The sequence below is a fragment of the Podarcis erhardii genome (genome assembly GCF_964252035.2).
Source record: "Podarcis erhardii genome assembly, chromosome: 5".
Taxonomy (NCBI): Eukaryota; Metazoa; Chordata; class Lepidosauria; order Squamata; family Lacertidae; genus Podarcis; species Podarcis erhardii.
Genome location: NC_138509.1, coordinates 92,684,095 through 92,694,921, shown reverse-complemented (window position 1 = coordinate 92,694,921; position 10,827 = coordinate 92,684,095).

Here is a 10,827-nt window from a genome sequence, read left to right as displayed (position 1 = left end):
TTGCCAGTCCTCTTTAGTTTCGAATGTCCAATCATGGAAGGATTCTGTCTCAAAGAAAGGCCCATTTTTTCCATCCAGATTTTTATATCCAGGAGTGAAAAACTCCAAATTATAATCCTTAAGCTTGTCAAATCTGGATGTCCCAAACGTCCCCACTTTTGACTTGGTCCAATTCTTGTTATTTTGTTGTTCTTATTGATCACACTCCTCTTTCTATTTCTTTCTGTCCCTGTTTTCCTGCACAAATGTCCTAATTCCAAAAGTTAGTTCCTTTACAGAGGCTTGTTATTCAGAAACAAAACATTACGTCAAGTTCCTTTCATTCCACAACAGATGATTCCATTGTCTTCTTCGGTGTAATGGCCTCTGTAGTCATAATAATGTTCCATTTCTGCAGTTTCCCAGGAGATAAACAGTTCTGTTCCAATTTCCAGCTAAAACCACTTGTAATATCCCTCGGCTCCTCTAGGTGGATTGCAAAAACTGAGTTCTCTTCCAGATCGCGTCCATTAGCCCTAGTAACTTTATAATCCTTATTTAAAACAATTTGTATCCAATTTATAACAAATATAACCAGCAAAGTCCTTGTAACATAGTCTCTATCTTATTTTCCGCTTTGACAGCTCTTTGACAGCTGTCAAAACTTGCCTTTCTCCTCTCCAAACTCCGTCATCGATCGCTCCCGGGGTTCCCGGGGGGGTTGTTTTTAAGTCCGAATTCTACTTTCCTCCTCCAGCTCAATCTCATATTCTTCACTCGTGAGGTTAAAAACTTGCCAAAATGATGTTACTCCGATCTTAGTTATCAGATCCTTTGCTTTGACCCTTCTACAATGGAGGGGGTGGCTGACTTCCTTTTTTGCGCCTCCCCCGCTCGCTCCGAAATTTTTTAAATTTTTGTCCCTCTTTTTAGTCCAAGTTCCAATTACTTACGGGTTATTCTTTTAGGTCCGAATTTTCAAAGGAAAAAGCCAGCGCTCTCCGCCGAATGGCATGCGGCTTCGCATGGCAGGGATAGCAGAGGACTCAAAACACCACGCTTCTCCCCGGCACCCGATCCGTAGCCTTTAAAAAGGCTCCTTCACGAGTCGGGAGGGCGCTAACGGTGTCAGCCGAGTCTCCATGTCCACGGCCCCCGTGGCCGTGGTTTTTAAGGGTCCCCGCATCGCCGGTGCGGTAGGACCCAGCCCCTGCCGTGCAGGCTCCCTCCGGAGCTCGGAGGGAGTCCGCCATTCGGCGATGGCGCCGACCCGGAAGTCTGATTTTTATTAAATTTTCAGTTTTACAATTTAAAATACTCATTTTACATCCTTAAAATAACAATCACTTCCCTTCTCTTTCCATGGTTCATTTTACATATCATAAATCCCTGCATATTTTACAAAAATGATGCCATTCAGTATTCCATTATTGCATCCATCAAAACTTGTTTATGCTGCTGGATTTATCTTAACGCTGCTAGCGTTTTCAGCTGTACACAATCACACCAAGGAGGAGGAAAGCAACAACCTCCTCACATGGTTGGCATCCGTCAGTCTCGAGAGACAAAGGAGTGCATCTCCAGGGGTGGAGGAAGCCAGTGTTAGCAGCATTGAAATGACCTCCCTGGGGCGCAAGCCTGGGCAGTGTGTTTGAAGGTCCTGGGCTGCCCAGACAACAAGACCCCCCTCTCTGTCGGGAATCAAGCCTTTATCCGGAGAAACTGGCAACTCTCCCAGGCACCCGGCATGATTCCCTGTTGACCTCCCTGGCTGCATTCCCCATCAAGATCCAGGCGAGGTCTCGATAGGCGATTCTTCTCAAACGTGAGAAGAACACACCCCTTCTTCCCTGCCCCCTGGCAGGGGAAAGAGATAGACAAAAACGTATTTACATGCCTTTATTTCTGTCTTTGCAGCATTACAAAAAACGTGACTGCTCTCTTCAAACTCCAGCAGTGTAGAGACAAACACATCCTGCACTTCCGGGACAGGAACAAACGGAAGAGCTCATATTACACTCTGAGCTAATTCCGGTGCTTCGCACTGTGAATTGAATGTCCCTCTGTTTCCCACGGGCAGTCCCAACATTCCCATCATGTTTACTTTTCAAGCTAGCACTTTGCAGCTGCATTGCATCCATATCATAACACTCTCGTCCTCACTTATTTGGCCCAAAGGAAAGCAGAGCAAGACGCTTAGCACCAGCTTGGCTGCAGGAGTTGCCAGAAAGACAATACAAGGCACCATCCAACCTCCTTAGGGACTTAGGGTCTACTGCTCAGCCTTTTCCTCTCCTGAAGATGTCCCACAAGGCAGCAGGTACAGATTTTTCCTTGAGTATAGTTGCAAGGCAGTTGAAGTTTAGGATCAGAGTTTTCCTCCTACAGCATGTGCAGAAACCACCTTCTTGACTATTAGACCTGCTTTTGGTCCTGTCCACTCAATCTGCCAGATCCTGTCTTTGCATGCAGGGAAGTCCCTAACTCACCAAGGATTTGAGACCCACTGGCTACCCTCACCTGGTAGGCCTAGCTGGCCAGTCGAAGCTGTTTCCACAGTGCCATGAGCTGACAGCTTATTGGAGCCACAGGTGAGGGCTGAGTGCAGGATGGGGGACCAAAGGTGGACAAACTACCCCAGAAGGCATGTCCCCCACCAGGGGTACTACCCCTCCCTTAACACCCCAAACATCCCAACATAATTATCCATAATTACCCACAAAGGGCACATTTCTCCATTGCCTCCTGAGACAGATGGTTTCTGTTATGTACTGAGTTGAATAGGATCCAAAAGGCAGCAGTCTGATTGGTCCTAGAACAATAGGATCCAGAATGCAGCAGTCTGATTGGTCCACAGGAACCACCCAATCCAGCTCCAGGTGGAAGGGAATCCACAACCTGATTGGCCTACAGGAGAATCCCGGAATTAGCCAATCACATGGGGCCCATTGTGTAAATAATGTATATAAAGCAGACATTCTGGGGGAACTTCCATTCCTCCTCACCACTATGAGCTGAATAAAGAGCATGAAATCCACTCTTGACTCCGAGTATATTTCAGTTTCCAACACAGGCAGTGGGGAAGAAAGTTTGAGGTTAAGGCAACAGATAAGTTGCAAGAGATTGTAACAACCTTGCTGAGTGTGTGTGTTTTAATGCATCTTTGTGGATTGGTTGGTTGGTTGGTTATTTCTTTGGGTAGCCTTGGGCAAGATAAAGCTACAGTATTAACAAATGTAATTATTATTAATAATAATCGTTATTGTCAGGGGCTCAGGAGCAGAGGCACAGGAGGGGGAGGAAATGGAGAGCGAGGGGGAGGAATCCGAGGGGAGCGTAGGAGATGACAGTGGTCCGAGGGATTCCATGAGCCTCTCCAGCGAATCGGAAGATTCACAGAAGGGGGCGCCAGTGGCCAGGGGTAGGGGGTTCCCAAGGGGAACGCCCCAGGAGCAAGGGGGCAGCAGGGACTCCCAGAGCAGTAGTTGGAAATCAGGACCAGCTTCCCCACCAGAGCAGAGTGGGGGGGGAAGAGTCCCAAGCATCGGGGCAAGTGCATTCCCCACCAGGGAGAGAAGACGAGGCAGAGCTGACCACACCTCCATCGGAGAGTCGGACAACGGAGGGGAGGTCAGATCCGGCCAGTATCCCGGAAGAGGGAAGCAGTGACAGAAGTAGTGTAACGGTTAGGAGAAAGGTCACTGGGTTGGCGCGAGAGGCAAGTTCAAATGTACAGGAGCGCGGGACAGCAGAGAATGAGGATTGGGAACCGGGTCCTAAAGCCCGCCGGAGGCAGGGGGAGGAGCTAAGCGACTCAGCCTCGGAAGAGTCCAGAAAGGGCAATGCCCCAGCGGGCAGGAGGACCCAGAGGAGGAGAGAGCAGCGGAAAAGGTGGAGCAGGGCTAGGATCTTAAACTGGTGTCAGAGGGGAAGAGACTCAGACAGGACTTCGCCGATCTAGAGTTTAAGACGTAGGGCTGCACGCTGCGGCTTTGAAATGGAAACTGAACTTCAATAAAGACTTTTGTACATTACGACAGCCTAGCGTTGGTCCTCTGTGAGCTGGGACCTAGAGGCAGCCCTGACAGTTATGTTGTGGATAAGGTGGAGGAGCCTCAAGAGAAGCTTGTGATAAACCTCCTTGCACTTTTATTCAGCATTATTTTCAAAGATGGTTACGCACTTTCATTTGTTGTTGGTTTTTTAACTGAATAAACTGCTTTGAGGTGGTGGTGGTTGTTTTTACAATCAAATCGTGTGTAAAATGTTTATTAAATAATCAGACGCCTACATAAATCACTTAACATTGCACATGGAGGTGAGTGACACTGAAAGGAAGTAACACAGAAAGCAGTGTTGGCCCATCTACGTCCACACAGATGCATTGTGCTCTTGAGATGGAGATCTCATACATACTGGTTGGCAGGCGTAATATGTATTGTTTTCTGCACACAGTTTTTCCAATGTACCAGATTTGTACAAAGGTCAGTAGAGTGGTTGGACCTGCTGAAATGTCGGACCTGCTCAAGGATTCTGAGGCAAGTCCTGTGGCTACCTTTTCCTTCCTTTCAGACAGGTACCTGGTGGTATGGCCAGCTCACCACTGATAAGAGTCTGTGCAACAAGGACTAGAAAGGGCCCATTACTTTACTGTACAACAAGTATCTATAGATGAAGTCCAACTCTCTCAGCAGATTTGTAGCTATCCTGTCGTGGCCCTGATTGTCATTGTACAGTCAACAGTGCTTACTTGTACAAGAAGTGCTCCGCTACACGCATTATTGAGCAAAAGCAAAGGCACAGACAATTAAACTAGACGGCAACAGGAGTAATCACTTGGGAGAGGAGCTATACAAGGGCGTACAGCTAACCTGGAGAGGGTCTCTATAGCAACAACAGTTTATTGAAAAGGAAGCTGCAAGGAAGGCAACATACTGAAAATTACATCATTCTACTGGGAAAGGAAAGCTATAATTTTGTTTTGGGCAATTTGAAATAAATAGCTTCCTGTTATTGGGCACAGTCGCGGCATCCAATATTGAATCAGACCAAATCACAACTCAAGGGCAGCAAAGGGTCAGCAGTATTTGTGCAGTGTGGCACCTGTCTTTTTTTAAAAAAAACCACACAAGAGTTGTTTTCTATACAGTACAAGGAGGGGGGTGTTACTTGTACAGAATGGATTGATTATAGACATTATTTAAAGAAGAAAAAGAAGGAATGGGTTGTGGAAATTCTGGGTGTATAGAATTGTCTTCACAGAGTTGAAGGGAAGCTCATTTGCTCTGGCACAATATGCATCTGGCTTTCTGTGAATTATTTCTACGCAACAATTTATCACTCCCACCCTCCGTTTAAAATGAATTTGCAGGGCAATCCTACAGTCTCTGTACGCTTGCAGCTTAGGCCAATAAAACACAAAGATGATTCTACGTTCTCCCAGCAGTTGTCAGGTTTGTTTTTGGTGTTTCTTTAAAAAATAAAAAAACACTAGAAGGGCTAACCATTTGGTTTCTGTGCCTTAAGTAACAAAATGTATCACCCCAGAATACATGTTAATTATTGCATGTGCAATTAATTATATTAATTTACAAAGACCTGAACAACTTTTGTCCAGGGTTCCTTAGGAACCACTTAAACCCTCACATCCCGGTTTGATCGCTGAGAACATCTGCAGGAGTATCCCTGGCCTCAGGTCTGCAGGCTCCAGAGAGCTGCAGAGCTGGCAGATCCAGTCTCCATGGAGTGCGCCACTCACAGCCTTCTGCCCCTGTCTTCTGAAACCATCTCCTCCTTCATTGCACACCTGCCATGCAGAAACGCAGCAGAGGATCCAGAAGGTGGCATTTTCTGTTTGGCCCCAGCAGCAAAACGTCCAGGGCCAGCCTTGCTCCCTTGAATTGGTAGTGCTCATTTGGTATAATTCACTTATTTGAATCTTTCTGTGCATGTTTTATGATGGAGGAGACTTCAAAGTATGCTGGTAGGTGGAATTCTGATTACCGTAAATACTCTATCCAGCTAATGTTCATCTCCCATCCCTTAACCACAAATAATAATAATAATAATAATAATAACAACAACAATAATAAATTTTATTTATATCCCGCCCTCCCCAGCCAAAGCTGGGCTCAGGGTGGCTAACAACAATCAAAATAATCCAACGATTCTAAAAACATTTCATTATAAAAATTAATTAAAATCAATTTGATGGCAACCATTAAGCAAAATTCTGTGCAGGTTGCCAGAGGAGGGGGGTCAGGCTGCGCCCTGACCAAAGGCCTGGTGGAACAGCTCTGTCTTGCAGGCCCTGTGGAAATATGTCAAGTCCCGCAGGGCCCTAGTCTCTTGTGACAGAGCGTTCCACCAGATCAGAGCCACAGCCGAAAAAGCCCTGGCTCTGGTTGAGGCCAGCCTAACCTCTCTGTGGCCTGGGACCTCCAAGATGTTTTTGTCTGAGGACCGTACGTTCCTCTGTGGGCCATACTGGGAGAGGCGGTCCCGTAGGTACGAGGGTCCTATGCCGTATAGGGCTTTAAAGGTTAAAACCAGCACCTTAAACCTGATCCTGTACTCCACCGGGAGCCGGTGCAGCTGGTATAGCACTGGGTGAATGTGATCTCGCAGCGAGGACCCAGTAAGGAGTCTCGCTGCGGCACTCTGCACCCACTGGAGTTTCTGGGTCAGTCTCATGGGCAGCCCCACGTAGAGCGAGTTACAATAATCCAGTCTGGAGGTGACCGTCGCGTGGATCACAGTGGCTAGGTCAGGGCGAGAGAGATAAGGAGCCATAATTCATGCCATAAACTTTCAAGCAAATGCAAAAGCAAAGGTATAGTTCAGGCCCCTTGTCTGTATTTCTGTACTCTCAGGAAATACCATAGCTCTGAGGTATCTCCAGCTTCAAAGTCAGGAACAATACAGAAGGTAGTGGTTATTTTATTTAAAGGAATGCATCTCAGTAAAGAGTAGGGAAGAATGAGAAATTCTATTCAGTTTGCACTTAAAGGAGAATCTACCCAATTTGCATACGAAGTGAAACACAGCCATCCTTTTCAATTTGCACTTCTCTGGAATTTTTCAATGCAGTTCACCAAGGTAGGAAACACCCAGGTGTTTACCTGGGTTAAGTGTTATTTTTACTAATGCATGCGTAGTATTAGGAGGAAATGCTTTGCGAAAAATAATGTGTATATGTTTGTAGCTTCGAGTACACTCAACTGACAGTACAGTACATACTCTGATTTTTCTCATTTTTTCCAAAACTATTGCTTTGAAAAATACCAGGCAACAGGCAGTAGTAACCCAGATACAACTGGATCTTGTGCAGCTAACTTATATGCCAAAACATTTTTCTCCCTTTTCTGTAATCAACCCCATGTACCTTGACAGGTACAAGGTCAAAACAACTGTATCGAAGGCCAAAACAAATAAATATAGAATGTTTAGAACAAGACCAAACAGCCATATTACCCAGTTCATAGAAAGCTAAACTTCTAATCTCAGACACTTTCTCTTTGATACCTCTTTTAAACCATCCACTGTGCTATAATAAATATAAATTTGAACAATTTAAAGACTGGGAGAAACAAGAACTTTATTCCTTTAAATACATTTTCTCTGGACGTAATCCCATATCAAATGCTGAAATGAAGGGAAAGCTAGGTCCCACTAGACATGCATGGTTACAAATACAACATTTTATTCCTATAAAAAGAGGTGACTAGACACTAGAGAGAATTGAGAATTGAGAATTGAGTATTGAGAATTTAATTTCATTTACAGATCATTTACAGATAAAGAATTGTTATCAGAGCTTTATCCTGTAGATGGTATGGGGAGATAGTTATCTTCTATCCTATGTGGTGGACCTGCCCAGTGGTCCAGGATTTCTGGGCAATGATATTTCACAAAGCTGGTATAATAACAAGCCAAATAATAAAACCTAACCTTTTGATAGCACTCCTGTGTGTACATGAAGGGGACCTATTGACTATTTTGTGGCAGCAAGAATCATAATTGTGAAGCCTTGAGCAATGGCAAGCTTGAAAATGATTAATAACTGGTACAGCCAGGCCCTAGTGGAAAAACTGACAAAACAGACTAGAAGGAGAACAAATAGAAGTAGTATAGACACATTCAATGAACACTGGTGTAGGTTTTATTTCATATCTTTCCCAGCTATAACATGCCTGAAGTCAACCCTCAACATGCAGAAGATTTCGGAGGGATCCCTTGAGGTGACTTGTATACGGTAGTTATTAATTTGTGTATACCATGCTTGGTACAGTGGTACCTCAGGTTACATACACTTCAGGTTACATATGCTTCAGGTTACAGACTCCGCTAACCCAGAAATAGTACCTCGGTTTAAGAACTTTGCTTGAGGATGAGAACAGAAATTGTGCTCCAGCGGCGTGCCGGCAGCGGGAGGCCCCATTAGCTAAAGTGGTGCTTCAGGTTAAGAACAGTTTCAGGTTAAGAACGGACCTCCAGAACGAATTAAGTACTTAACCCGAGGTACCACTGTACTTTATTTTTATTATTCTATATGACTGGGTCAACTATATGTGTAATTGATATTGATAATAATGGTACAATTGTTTTGTATTGAATTGTTGTATGACTATGTAATGGTATTACATTAATGGTTCCACATCATCCTGGGAAAAAGTGACAAGTGGGGTGCCGCAGGGTTCTGTCCTGGGCCTGTTGTTGTACAATGTCTTGGATGAAGGAATTGAGGGAATACTCGTCAGATTTGCAGACGACACCAAACTGCGAGGGGTAGCTAATGCTGCAGACGACAGAAGCAGAATTCGAAACGACCTTAATAGATTGGAGAACTGGGTGCAAGCTAACAAAATGAATTTCAATAGGGACAAATGTAAGATTCTATACTTAGGAAGAACCAGATGCACAAATATAGGATGGGGGGCACCTGGCTTACTAGCAGTACGTGTGAAAAGGATCTAGGGGTCCTGGTGAACCACAAATTGAACATCAGTCAACAGCAAAAAAAGCTAGTGTCATTCTAGGCTGCATCAACAGAAGTAAAGTTTCCAGATCAAGGGAAGTAATAGTACCACTCTATTCTGTCTTAGTCAGACTTGGAATACTCTGGGCAGTTCTGGGCACCACAGTTTAAGAAGGATGTTGACAAACTGGAACATTTGCAGAGGAGGGTGACCAAGATGTTCAGGGGTCTGGAAACCAAGCCTTACAAGGAGCTCTTGAAGGAGCTGGGTATGTTTAGCTTGGGAAAGAGGAGACTGGGAGGAGATATGAAAGCCATCTTCAAATATCTTACAGGCTGTCACATGGAGGAGGGAGCATGCTTGTTTTCTCCTGCTCTGGAGGGCAGGATTCGAACCAATGGCTTCAAGTTGCAAGAAAAGAGATTCCAGCTAAACATTTGGAAAAACTTTCTGACAGTAAGATCTATTCAGCAGTGCAACAGACTCCCACAAGAGGCGTTGGACTCTCCTTCCTTGGAGGTTTTCAAACAGAGGTTGGATGGCCATCTGTCATGGATGCTTTAGCTGAGATTCCTGCATTGCAGGGGGTTGGACTAGATGACCCTTGGGGTCCCTTCAACTCTAAGATTCTATGATTTTAAAAATACAGTATGATTGTAATGCAATTGTCATTGTCCATTTCATCAACTGCTCTATCCATTTTTTATACATCTAGTCCAGCAGACCAGCTGGGCTCCAAATTGGGATCAGAGCTCTCTGTCCATTATGGCTGTTGTGAAGGACATCTGGAAATTCCCAGGGGATCCATAAGCATCTATCCAAAGGCAGCTGCTCCTCTCATGTATTCAAGCTCAGGCCTGCTTCTGGACAGCCCTAATCTGCAATTCCTACTCTTATTTAATTTATTCCACCCAATAGGTTTTGCTCCTATACCTTTACCAATTTAAACAGTCAGTTCTCGCTCTCTCTTCCTCCATTTCTAAAAATTGCTCCCAGCCTGACCCAGCCCCCTGAGAGCATCCCTCAGTGTGCACAGGGAATCATATTAATGTTTTATTTTAAAATGATGAGAAAATGATTAATTTGGTGTCCCATGGGATTTTCTGCATATGGATGCTATGTTTACATAAGGCTTCTCTTTGCTTGCCCTAACAGAGAGCAGAATTAGACATAAATTCGTCTCTGTGCTGGTGTAATCTGTGATAAACTGTATTACCGTGTTCCGGCTTATACACAGTCACCCGCACAGTGTACAAAATTATGCTTACTCCCCTTGTTTGCACTGCCAGTGACTTTTATGCATTGTCGTTTGACACATTAGGATTTCTTCATGCATTACAGTTTGCAGGTTTGAGGGCTGGTTCTGCTACCTTCGTTTGCGTACGTACAAAAATATACTGTAAAATGCTGTATAAAGCAAAAAGTAAAATCATAGTTGGGCTACAGTAGATAGAAGAAGAAGAAGAAGAAGAAGAAGAAGAAGAAGAAGAAGAAGAAGAAGAAGAAGAAGTATTTATACCCCGCCCATCTGGCTGGGCTTCCCCAGCCACTCTGGGCTTCCCCAGCCACTCTGGGCGGCTTCCAACAAAATATTAAAATATCGTAATGCATCAAACATTGAAAGCTTCCCTAAACAGGGCTGCCTTCAGATGTCTTCTAAAAGTCTGGTAGTTGTTGTTCTCTTTGACATCTGGTGGTAGGGCGTTCCACAGGACGGGCGCCACTACCTCAGAGCACAGTGTGTTGTGGTCAAGCACAGTGAATTAACTACAGTAAGTTTCCTTAAGCACAATACTACTTCCACTCTCATTCCCTTTCTTCTCTTGGCTCAGGAAAAAGCCTGCTGTAGATCTGTGCTAAGGGCTCTTCC